The sequence below is a fragment of the Prionailurus bengalensis genome, chromosome A2, assembly GCF_016509475.1.
Source record: "Prionailurus bengalensis isolate Pbe53 chromosome A2, Fcat_Pben_1.1_paternal_pri, whole genome shotgun sequence".
NCBI lineage: Eukaryota > Metazoa > Chordata > Mammalia > Carnivora > Felidae > Prionailurus > Prionailurus bengalensis.
The window spans coordinates 114,936,505-114,949,110 of NC_057348.1; positions in this window are offsets into that span (position 1 = coordinate 114,936,505).

Genomic DNA, 12,606 nt, shown 5'->3' on the forward strand with positions numbered 1-12,606 from the left:
AGATCTTAGAATTGTAATTATTTTTCCAATTTGTTGTTTGCCTTTCTAGTGCATTATAGTTTTGACACATAAAAAGCTGTTTAATGCTGCCCCATGGAGTACTGATACTTTCATAAGTATTTTATATTTAAAAATATATAGAGTATGTTAAACTTCAATAAATTTAATATATAAATGTATATGATCAGATAAATCCAAAAAAAGATTTTCTGTGAGTAATTGTTCTGGATTCTTAAACAGTATTAAATTAAAAGTAAAGGCAAGGAGAGGGAGAGGGGAAAATGGGTGATGGGCATTGAGGAGGGCGCTTGTTGGGATGAGCACCGGGTGTTGTATGTAAGCAATGAATTATGGGAATCTACCCCCAAAACCAAGAGCACACTGTATACACTGTATGTTAGCCAACTTGACAATAAATTGTATTTAAATAAGTAAGTAAGTAAGTAAGTAAATAAATAAATAAATAAATAAATAAAGGCAAGAGGATAGTTCTAGGTCACAGATCAGCAAACTTTTTCTGTAATGGGCTAGGGAACAAATATCTTAGGCTTCATGGGCCATATAGTTTCTGTTGTAACTACTCAGTTCTGTTCTTGCAGCACAAAAGCGATCATATATGTAAATGAAAGAGCATGCTGTGTTCCGGTGAAAGCATATTTACAAAGGCAGGTGGTAGGAAATTTGGCCCACGGGCCATAGTTTGTTGACTAATGTTCTAAACTAAAAAAGACCAAAGAGACACAGCAACCAAAAGCAATTTAGGAATCTAGACTGCAAGTTAGCATCAAAAAAACAAAAAACAAAAAACAACAACAACAAAAAAACCAGCTATGAAAGATATTCCTGTGATAACTGAGGGGAATTTGAATGCATAATGAATACTAAATGATATGACAGAATTGTTATTGTTAATTTTCTTAAGGAGTAGTCAAGATTTTCTGAAACACTTGGTGTACACCAACATTTAGTCTAGTTCCTTCACTTCATAGATGTCCTGGAGGCCAAAAAGAAGCTATTTTTTTCTGAAATCATCTCCAAAGAATGCAAAATTTGCAGAACATGGACCGTGAAACTTCTCTCCAATGATGTGCTGGCCATAAGTCAGTGGTCCTCAGCCAAAGGTCACTGTGCCCCTCGGGGGCATTGGCAATATTCGGAGACATTTCTGGTTGTCATAGTTAAGGTGGGGGTGCATCTCGTGCGTAGAGGCCAGAATCTACAGGACAGCACCCCACAACAGAACACCCCATGGTATCTGGCCCCAGATGTCAGAAACCCTGTTGTGTACTAAGTGAAGAGGTCCCGGACCTGTTGTAAATGTGTGTATATGGATATAAAGATAGAAGACTTGGATCTGGATCCTGCCCTGCCACTTAGAGCTGAGTAGCCCTGGGCAAGTTTTCTGGCCTTTCTTGAACCCTGGTCTCCTCATCTATAAAATGCACGTGTGATCCTTCCCTTACTTACTTCGCAGGGTTGCTCCAAATCCACCTGAAAGAACAAATGGATGTGAAAGCACTTTGTATATGGCATAGTGGTATATTCTCCAAGTGAGGCCTCGGGCCACAAGCAATGTGAAGAGGCTGTATCATTTTGATGATTAGGAGCCCAGAACGTTAGTTCCTAAAGCAGAAACAGAATAACAAGTTATAGCAGAATCACTTGCAGGTTTGTGAAAACACAGACTGCTGAGCCCCACCCCCAGAATTTCTAATTCAGTGTTCCGGGGTGGGGCCCCATAATCTGGAGTTGTCACCAGTTCCCAGGTGATACGGGTCCTGCTGGTCCAGGACCTAACTTTGAGAAATACTGGTCTTGAGATCCGCTCTTCCCTTGTCATATCAACAGGGGATATCGGAGAGCCACAAACACACAACCACCTAGGAAGCCAGTGGAAATCGTCAAAACTCCCTCCATTCCAGTCTAACAAATGGCAGAAGAGGGGGCTGAAATCATGATTTTTTTTTAGATTTATAGTCTCCATGTGACCTTGGCAACAAGTCATTTAACTTCTGCTGAATCACCGTCTGTAAAATGGGGGAAATAACCTGAAAGACAGTGGGATGACTTGATTAATGTTTGCTGAGAATTAGAACTTCCAAAGAAAATTGAAATCCATAGGTCATAAATTATTCTGGGAATTCCTTATTCCGAGGACTTTTTACAAATGCCTGCACTTTGAACACTTCCAGCTCATCCATAAACATTGGTTGCCGTCATTGAATTTCCAATTGTTGAAGAGTTTAGAGGGCAATACTTTCAATGCATTCATTATATCCAAAAGGGATAATAACTCTAGACCCAAGTGACAGGCTAAGAGCAGATGAGAAGATAGTCATTCAGGGGGTGAAGGTGACCACCTTCTGATGAGGCTCCTGGTGGGGAGGAATCCTTTAAGATTTTTGTTTGTTTGTTTATTTGTTTTGTGTTTTTTTGTGTGTGTGTTTTTGTTTTTGTTTTTGTTTTTGTTTTACAAAGAAGCATCCCAAAGCTTCTGGAATATGTACTCTAAAAATTCTGAGGTCAGTTCTCAGGAAATATTCTTTGCGGACTGATTTAATCCTTCAACCATCATTTACTGATCCCCAGCATGTTCCAGGCTCTGGTCTGGAGGGGATACAGCTATGAACAAGAGATAAAGACTCTGCTGTCCTGGGCTTGGGTTCCAGATGTTCACTGAAATGAGGGCCCTCATCTCTGGCCTGGGGTCCCCTCCCCCCATCCTGGCCAATCCCCCATTGGCCTCAGTCTAATCTATGAAACTATTCCTCTGCTACTTATAACTGAACTGCCATTCCTTTTTGAAATTCAGGAATAAAATTTGCTTTGGAGATCATCCATTGGCTTTTTGGAATTTGGGTGTCTTAGTGATATTTTAGAATATCACCAAATTTAATTCTCTGTAATTTCCCCACAAGTATCATCATGTCATCTCACTAGGCAAAATTTCTAATGCAGTTGTCACTGCTGTTTGCATTGTATAGGTTTTAATGATACAAATTAAATGTCAAGACTTGAGCTTGGTAAGTCCTTAATTTTAAGGTGTTTATTAGAATAAGTTCTTTTGGGATTAAAAAAAAAGAGTGATTGCTGTTGAGAAGTGGTGGAAGGATTTTGTGGCTGTGGATATAGTTTTAGGTTTTGTAATTGAGTTGAGGAAGGTAGTTAGGACTTAAATCAAGACACATGAGCTCCAGCCTGGCCTTGTCACTCACTAGCTATGTGGCCTGAGGCCAGTGATTTTTCTCTCTCTGCACCAAAACCTCCTCATCTATAAATTGGAAGAGAGGGAAACTAAACTGGATGAACTCTAAAGTCTAATGCTCTACTGTGGGAAATGAGGAGGATGATATTACCCAGTTTCCTACAGTGATGTCAAGAGGATTGTATTCTAAGTCAGAGGTTGGTGCACTATGGTTTATGGGCCAAATCTGGCTTTCTGCCTAGTCTCCAAAGGCCTGTAAGCAAAACTTGGTTTTTATATTTCTTAATGTTTGGGAAAGATCAAAAGAGAACATTATTTTGTGCCACATAAGAATTGTATGAAGTTCAAATTTCTGTGTTTATAAAGTTTTATTGGAACATAGCTACACTCATTCATTTATATATTGTCAGTGACTGCTTCTGCGTGAAAGCAACAGAGTAGCTGGGACAGAGACCTCCGGTCTGCACAGTCTAAAATATTTACTGCTTAGTCCTTTATAGAAAAAGTTTGCTGATCTTTGCTTCAAAGCATTGTTCAAGTCTATTCTGAACCCATATGAGAAACAAGAATTCTTCTGAGAATCTCAATTACATGAATGTAATTTTCTTAACTGAGGACTTTGAGGTCTTACCCTCAATTTCATATCACATTATTCTGTAATGACAACAAATCTATATTTTCAGACATAGTAAGTTAAGTGTACATTGCATATCAACCACTGTGGGGAAATATCAAAAAAAGATAATCCTCTCAGAAATTTCAAATCAGAGAATCACAAAATGAAGAACCAAGTGATGTAGGATTTCATAAATCCCCAAAAGCATCAACCATAAAGAAAAATATTACTGTATTGGATAATGTTACAATTTTGAAGTTCTATATGAAAAAGGCACCACAAACTTCTTGTTTAAAAACAAAAACGGGGCGCCTGGGTGGCGCAGTCGGTTAAGCGTCCGACTTCAGCCAGGTCACCATCTCGCTGTCCGTGAGTTCGAGCCCCGCGTCAGGCTCTGGGCTGATGGCTCAGAGCCTGGAGCCTGTTTCCGATTCTGTGTCTCCCTCTCTCTCTGCCCCTCCCCCGTTCATGCTCTGTCTCTCTCTGTCCCAAAAAAAAACAAAAACAAAAACAAAAACAACACAGAATTCTCCTATACTGCTGGTCGAAGTGCCAGATGGAAAATAATTCAGCTGTTTTGAAAAACAGTTTGACAATTTCTTATGAAGTTAAATATACACATACCATATGAATTGACCCTTTTACTCCTAGGTATTTATCCAAGAGAAATTGAGACATGTTCACACAACATCCTGTACTTAAATGTTCATAATAATGTTATTTGTAACAACCTAAATTTCCCATCACTTGGTGAATGGATAAACCAATGCAATACGTCCATACAATGAAATACTACTTGACAATGAAAAGAAATGAACTATTGATAGATGGAGTAACATGGATAAATCTCAAAGTATTATGCTAAAGGAAAGAAGCCACACATACTGAGTTATGTATTCATAAGACATGTATTCAACAGGCTCATACTTAGGACTCTGTTGATATGATATTGAGGAAAAGGAAAACTGTAGTGACTGAGAGCAGATCTGTGCTTGCCTGGGACTAGAGGGGAGGGGAGAGGATTGACTGGGGGCACAAGAGAACTTTGAGGACAAGGGAAACTTTTTTTTTTTAACGTTTATTTATTTTTGAGAGAGAAACAGAGTATGAGCAGGGTAGGGGCAGAGAGAGAGGGAGACACAGAGTCAGAACAGGTTCCAGGATCTGAGCTGTCAGCACAGAGCCGGACATGAAGCTGGAACCCATGAATTGTGAGATCATGACCTGAGCCAAAGTCAGACACTTAACCAACTGAGCCACCTAGATGCCCCACAAGGGAAACTTTTTATACCATAACTGCTGTAATTACATAACTGTATGCATTTGTAAAGTATCAAATTGTAGGCTTAACTTGATTACGTGTGTTTTATATAACTATACCTCAATAAAGTTGATTAACAATGGAAAGGTACAGGGGCGCCGGGGTGGCCCTGACAGTAAGAGTCCAACTTCCGCTCAGGTCATGATCTCATGGTTCTTGAGTTTGAGCCCCGCGTCGGGCTCTGTGCTGACAGCTCAGAGCCTGGAGCCTGTTTCTGATTCTGTGTCTCCCTCTCCCTCTGCTCCTACCCCACTCACACTCTGTCTCTCTCTCAAAAATAAATAAACATTTTTAAAAAATTTAAAAAACAATGGAAAGGTACAGACTAGAATATGTTTGCAATACATGTAACTGATGGAAGATTGGTACCCAGATTATACAAAGAACTGTTAGGGAAATGCAAATCATCACGCAATGAGACTTCATTTGCCAGTAGATTGGCAAAGATGAAAAAAATCTGACAAAGTTAAGTGTTGGCAAGAAAGAACACCAGAACACTTCTACTTTGCTGTTGGGAGTTTAAATCAGAACACTGGTTTTTGGAAACAATCTGGCATTATCTGATGAAGCTGAAGATGCGTATACCTGCGATCCAGCAACCTCACTACTAGGTATAGTATGTTCCAGAGAAACTCTTGTGCATGTGTTCCTGAGGACAAGATAAGAACATTCAGAGCAGCATGAGGAACAACTCAAATGCCCCTCAACAGTAGAATGCATACATCACTTGTGACATACAATGGAATACTAATCATCAGTAAAGATGAATGAATCTACAGCTATCAACACCAAGAAGACTCACCAATGTAATATTGACAGAGAAGAGGAAGTTGCAAAAGAATACATGCAATATGATGCCATTTACATAAAGTTTTCAAAAGCAAGGAAAACTAAACAGATGGGAAAGTATAAAAACATGTCATAAACCTACAGGAAGGAAGCAAAATAATCATTACATGAAATTCAGCCCAGTGGTTGTCCCTGGGGAAGGGGAATGAGGTGCTCTAGGGAGCATCAAAAGTGCTAGCCGTGTTTGATTAGTTAAGCTGACTATGGGTTTGTTTTATTCTTCTTCTTTATGTTTTATCTACAATTACGTGCATTCTTTAGCAGTTCTCGAATGTTTTAAGTGGAATAAAATAACTTCTAAAAAGAATTTTAAGATAAAGACAACTTAATAGAAAAAAATTGGTTATGAGCAGATAATTCACAATAGAAAATCTAAATGCCAATACACATGTGAAAGGATGGTCAACCACACTAGTAATTGGGGAAACACAAATGAAAAGAACAAAGCTATGTCCATAATAAGCCATTGGTATAGTATGATAAATAATCAGGTAAAATTTAAAAACAATACTGTAAATTGTTTATGCATATATGGAGAGATAAATAATAGAAATGCATTGGAATGGCACACATCAAACTCAGGGCAGTGGCTACAGCTAATGATTGAGAAAGAGAGCCATGGAATTAGGGAAGATTGTAAAGGGGCTTGAGCTGGATCTCTAACATGTCTAAAGGGGGAAAGATCTGAAACAAATATAGCAAAATGAACATCTGGTAAATCTCAGCTCATTTGTTTTTCTCTCCTCTCTTCTATAGGTTTGAAATATAACTTTATAACTTATTAAAAGAGTGAGTTATTAGCAATCTTTTCATTCCTCACATGTAGTCTGGACAACCCTGTAGAAATGAAATTTAAGCCATTGTATTCAAAACTGTCTAGAGTTTTGAAACTCAAAGCCCTGACTTCCTTGTCTTTTCCTACAAAATCTACCCTCCAACTTAAAGATGTTATTTCTTGTTGGATTCACATTTTTTGGTGGCTAACCCAAAATATTACTTCACCTCATATAGGCATACCCCGGAGAAACTGTAGGTTCAGTTCCAGACCACTGCAATAAAGTAAATCAAATTAATTTTTTGGTTTCCTAGTGCATATAAAAGTTATGTTTACACTATACTGTAGTCTATTACGTGTGTGATGGCATTATGTCTAAAAAATAATATACATGCCTTAATTAAAAGTAGTTTGCTGCTAAGAAAAAAAAAGTGCTAACCATCATCCAAGCTTTCAGCAACTTTTTGTCATCTTTTTGCTGGTAGAGGGTCTTGCCTGGATGTTGATGGCTGCTGACTGATCGGGGTGGTGGTTGCTGAAGGTTGGGGTGGCTGCAGTAATTTCTTAAAATAAGACAAAATGAAATTTGCCACATGAATGAACTCTTCCTTTCATGAAGTGCTATGGTGTTTGAGAGCATTTTACCCACGGTGGAACTTCTTTGAAAATTGGAGTCAATCCCCTCAAATCCTGCTGCTGCTTGATCAACTAAGTTTATGTCATATTCTAAATCCTTTGTTGTCATTTCAAACTTTGTTGTTTTTCAAGCTTTGCAACCAGCCACTGAACTCTCTCTGGCTCTGAAAGTCCTAGATGGCATCTTCTTCCAATATTAGGCTGTGTTGTATAGACTGAAAGTCTGTGGTTTAGTGCAGCCACTGTCATCAATTATCTGAGCTGGATCTTCTGGAGAACTTGCTGCAGCTTCTGCATCAGCACTTGCTGCCGCACCTTGCACTTTGATGGTATGGAGACGGCTTCTCTCTTTAAACCTCAAGAACCAACCTGTGCTTCAAGCTTTTTTGTGCTGCTTCCTCACCTCTCTCAGCCTTCACAGAACTGAGGAGAGTTAGGGCCTTGCTCTGGATTAGGCTTTGGTTTAAGGCAATGTTGTGGCTGGTTTGATCTTCTATCTAGACCACTGAAACTTTCTCCATATCAGCGTAAGGCTATTTCGCTTTCTTACTCCCGTGTTTACTGGAAAAGCACCTTTAATTTCTTCTAGTAACTTTTCCATTGCGCTGACAACTGGGTAACTGGCAGAAGAGGCCTAGCTTTCAGCCTATCTCAGCTTTTGACATAGCTTCCTCACTAAGCTTAATCATTTCTAGCTTTGGGTTTACAGTGAGAGACGTGTAACTCTTGGTTTCACTTGAACACTTAGAGGCCATTGTAGGGCTATTAATTGGCCTAATTTCAATATTGTTGTATCTCAGGGAATAGGGAAGCCCAAGGAGAGGGAGAGAGATGAGAGGGACAGTCAGAACACACACATTTATTAAGTTTGCCACCTTGTATGAAGGCAATTTGTGGCACCCAAAACAATACAATAATAACATAGAAGATTGCTGATTACAGATCACCATGACAAATACAATAATAATTAAAAAGTTTGAAATATTTCATGAATACCAAAATGTGACACAGAGACGTGAAGTGAGCAAATGCGGTTGGGAAAAGGATGCTCCCGGACTCGCTCAACTCAGGGTTGCCACAAACCTTCAATTTGTGAAGAAAAAAAAAGAGCATTATCTGAGAAGTGCCATAAAGGGAAACACAATAAACTGAGGTAGGCCTTTATAACAAAACCATCAAATGCTGTAAATGTTATTGGTCCTTAAGTAATTATACATTTAATGCTACCACCTTGCTCCAGACAGCAGCTTCTTGCATCATCAGCAGGAAATGGCTGAAAGAGCCTGGAGGAAATGTGGTGTCCCCAGAAGCCACTCATATCATGGCTAGACTTGGCCTGAGACCTTTCCCCAGGGAGCTAAGAAAGCCTCTCTGGGGGTGCCTGGGTAACTCAGCTTGTTCAGTGTCTGACTCTTGATTTTAACTCATATCATGATCTCACGGTTTGTGAGGTCAAGCACCGAGTGGGGCTCCTCCCTGACAGAATGAAGCCTGCTTGGGATTCTCTCTCTCTCTGCCTCTCTCTCTCCTCCTCCCCCCTTAAAATAAATAAACTTTAAAAAAAAGAAAGCCTCTCTGTATTTTAAGTGGCTTGAATGGAACAGCCCACAGGGCTCCTAATAGTTGTGTGTGTGTGTGTGTGTGTGTGTGTGTGTATATATATATATATATATATACACACATTTCTCAGAATTCTATTCAGCATGGATTTGTGAAGCTCCCAGGGACATAGGAGAATGGATATACCACAATCATGGCATGAATGCCTATTGTCAATTGCTTTCCTTAGGGGTGGTCTAAAACTGTGCAGTTGTGGGGCGCCTGGGTGGCCCAGTCGATTGAGCATCTGACTTCGGCTCAGGTCATGATCTCACAGTTCATGGGTTTGAGCCCTGCATCAGGCTCCGTACTGACCGCTTGCTAAGAGCCTGGAGCCTGCTTCGGATTCTGTGTCTCCTTCTCTCTCTGCCCCTCCCCCACCCATGCTTTGTCTCACTGTTTCTCAAAAATAAATAAATGTAAAAAAATTTTTTTTAATAAAAATAAAAAATAAATAAAACTGTGCAGTTGTAAGGATGAGATCCTAAGTTCAAACTTGACCGATCGGTAAGCTGTCCCCTCACTGCCTATGAGCACCCTCCTGTAGTGGTGACTTGGCACCAGCCTGGAAACAACCCAAAGCAGAGACCTAATCAGGTCTGCTGAGGAGGAAGTCTGTTTGCTTTGAACCCACTGTCTGAAGTGTAGCCATCAGAGGCTACACTCATCTGCCCTTGAGAATTACTGAAGTCTTGTAATAATTATGAAATAGAGAAAATTCATAAAACTGGGATTATTATAAGGAAAAGCAAACAGAATTTTTACTGAATTGTCAACAGATCTGAAGAGAAAAAATCAGAGTCCAGTCAGAAATTGGGTTTTGGGGAAAAGAAAACAGCCCAAGGTATTGTTCGTGGGGGGTGAAACTTTGATTTACCTTTTGTGTCAAAAGGGCCACAGAGCTTCTGAATCATTATTTAATGCCACCAGAGAAAGTCCATGGATCTGCAGTTCAATTACTCAGAAGGGTCGTGGGGTCTGGGGAGAAACCATGTCCTGCTGGTAATGTTGTTTTAGGTTCCATTAGGGATGTCACAGTTTCATTACCAGCAGAGCTGAGATGCAGACTCAGGGGGCTTGCTCCCGAGAAATGTAAAGTTGAGATAAATGTGGAGAGTTGTGTCTGAAACCCCTTTATCTAAAGTGTTGTACCGGGGAATGGAGAGAGAGTTATCAAAACTGCTTCTCAGTGCGAAATGACCCATCTGCCTCTGATGCTTCAAGCAAGCGTGAGGTCATGATCAGCTCAGGTCATGATCTCATGGTTTGTGAGTTCAAGCCCCGCATCGAGCTCTCTGCTGTCGTGGAGCCTGCTTCAGATCCTCTGTCTCCCTCTCTCTCTGCCCCTCCCCTTGTCACACTCTCTCAAAGATAAATACTTAAAAAAAAAAAAAAAAGAATTCCAAACAGCAGTTTCTCATAATCTATGATTTCATAGGCAATATTTGTCAGCTCTGTGTCCTTAATGTTAGTTAACACAAGTTTTTTTTCACAGATTTTCCTTCCTACCTGAGGTAAAGACTTGGGGGGGGGGATATTACCCATTAGCAGGGCCCACAGAAATACAAAATGCCCCCACTTGAGAACAGGGCTATCTGCTGTTAGGCTTGGATTTTGTTTTCATTCTGTGGTTGCTTCTAAAAGGCAGAATCAGAAGGGGATGACGGCTTGGTAATCTCTACCTTTGAGGTGCTGAGAACAGAGGGTTAAAGCAGCTTACTGAGGGATTCAGGAATTATAAATTAACCAGAGCCCATGACTAAAAGGACTTCCTAAGATTATAGACCCTAATAACATCCTTGGGGTGTTGATTCAGGAGCCTCCCGTTTGCCCTGTTTGCCACAGTCAAAAGGCTCCCAAATTTGTTTCCTGAGGCTTCATGGGAAGTTAGGACAGTGGGAAGCAGCAGTCACAGGGATGTCCTCTGCAGCTAGTCTCAGTGGCTGGAGAGGGTGAGGGTGCTTCTTGGGGCGACAACACCTGAGGGGCCTCAGGGACCTGCTTCAAAGAGAATAGAGAGGAAAGAAGAACAGAGCAAGTTGGGACAAAGCAGGGCCCAGGGGATAAACTAGAGAAAGCCTGAGCAAGTTTCCCTGATGTACACACACACGGGGCACTTAACATCACATCTGACATATAATTGTTTAATAAATTAATGATTGAGGGGCACCTGGGTGTCTCAGTTGGTTAAATAACCGACCCTCGATCTCAGCTCGTGTCTTGAGCTCGTGTCGTGAGCTCAAGTCCCCCATCGGGCTCTATGCTGGGTGTGAAGCATACTTGAAAAAAAAAGTTAATGATTGAATTCATATAGTTTGGGGACTGAGAAGTTTATCAAGTCCAACCTTTGCTGATTCTATGCGTTAATTTCTTACACATCTTTGTTTCCTAATCTGTAAACCATGAGCATCCTGTTGGTTGCAAAGGATCCTCAAATCCATATATGGATCAAACATTGTCTTTGGACAGAATAAACATGTTTCCCACAGCAAATGATGCTAATTGGAATTCAATTCCAATTGGATGCTAATTGGAATTCAATATGATTTTAGTTAAAAATGTTGCTTAGCTCATAGCAGCTTTTTGTCATGCATGTATTCAAAGAGCCACAATTTTTCAAACAAAAGTTTATTAAAATTTAAAAAGTTGGGACCACTACTTTCCATACTCAGCTGTCCTTCCTGACCTCATAGGGCAGTTCATTTCATCGCTGAGCAGTGGGTGAATATTCCTGCCTCATTTAAGTGTCATCCTTTCCCCTAGATTTCCACTTTCTTTGTACTAATCCTGCCCTCAGGAGACCATGCAGAGAGAAGGGCTAGGATTAAAATGACCTCTCTTACAAATCCCATTAGTTACAGCTACTCTAAGTTTATGTATTTCTATTTAAAAATTGTTTTGTCTGGGTGCCTGGGTGGCTCAGTCGGTTGAGCATCTGACTTCAGCTCAGGTCATGATATCACGGTTCACGAGTTCAAGCCCGCGTTGGGCTCTGTGCTGACAGCTCGGAGCCTGGAGCCTGCTTCGGATTCTGTGTCTACTCCTCTCTCTGCCCCTCCCATGCTCATGCTCTCTCTCTGTCTCTTAATAAGTAAACGTTAAAAAAAATTTTTTTTTAATTGTTTTGTCCTCCTGTTTGTAAACCTCCTAATCGGAAGGGGGAGCAAATCCTTTTAAAGAGAATAGGAGCACTATGGACTCACTATTTTATAAATGTAGGGATAAGGCACTATCTTTTTTCCCCAAAGTCCCCATGGAGCACAAGTCTGTGTTGCATGCTTTCTCAGATGTTTTGTGTGTTGGTTTGTCTGGCATGATCTTCCTGCTGTAAGGACAGGGAATCCAGTCTGAAGTGGGCATCGAGGACTGCCATAAGATGAAGCACTGACCCTGTGGTTTAGGGCATCCCAGAGCACTGCCGGTGGCTTCTCACATGATGGACCATCTGAGAGAGTGGGGGCTACACCTAAATGTTTGAGGTATGTCCTACAGAGTGAGTCTGAGTTCATCATGTGAAAAGGTGGAGGAAGGGCACGCTAAACAATGGAATAGCATGTGCAAAGCTCAGCATTGAAATGTTTTATGGTATTCTTGGAAAACAGCAG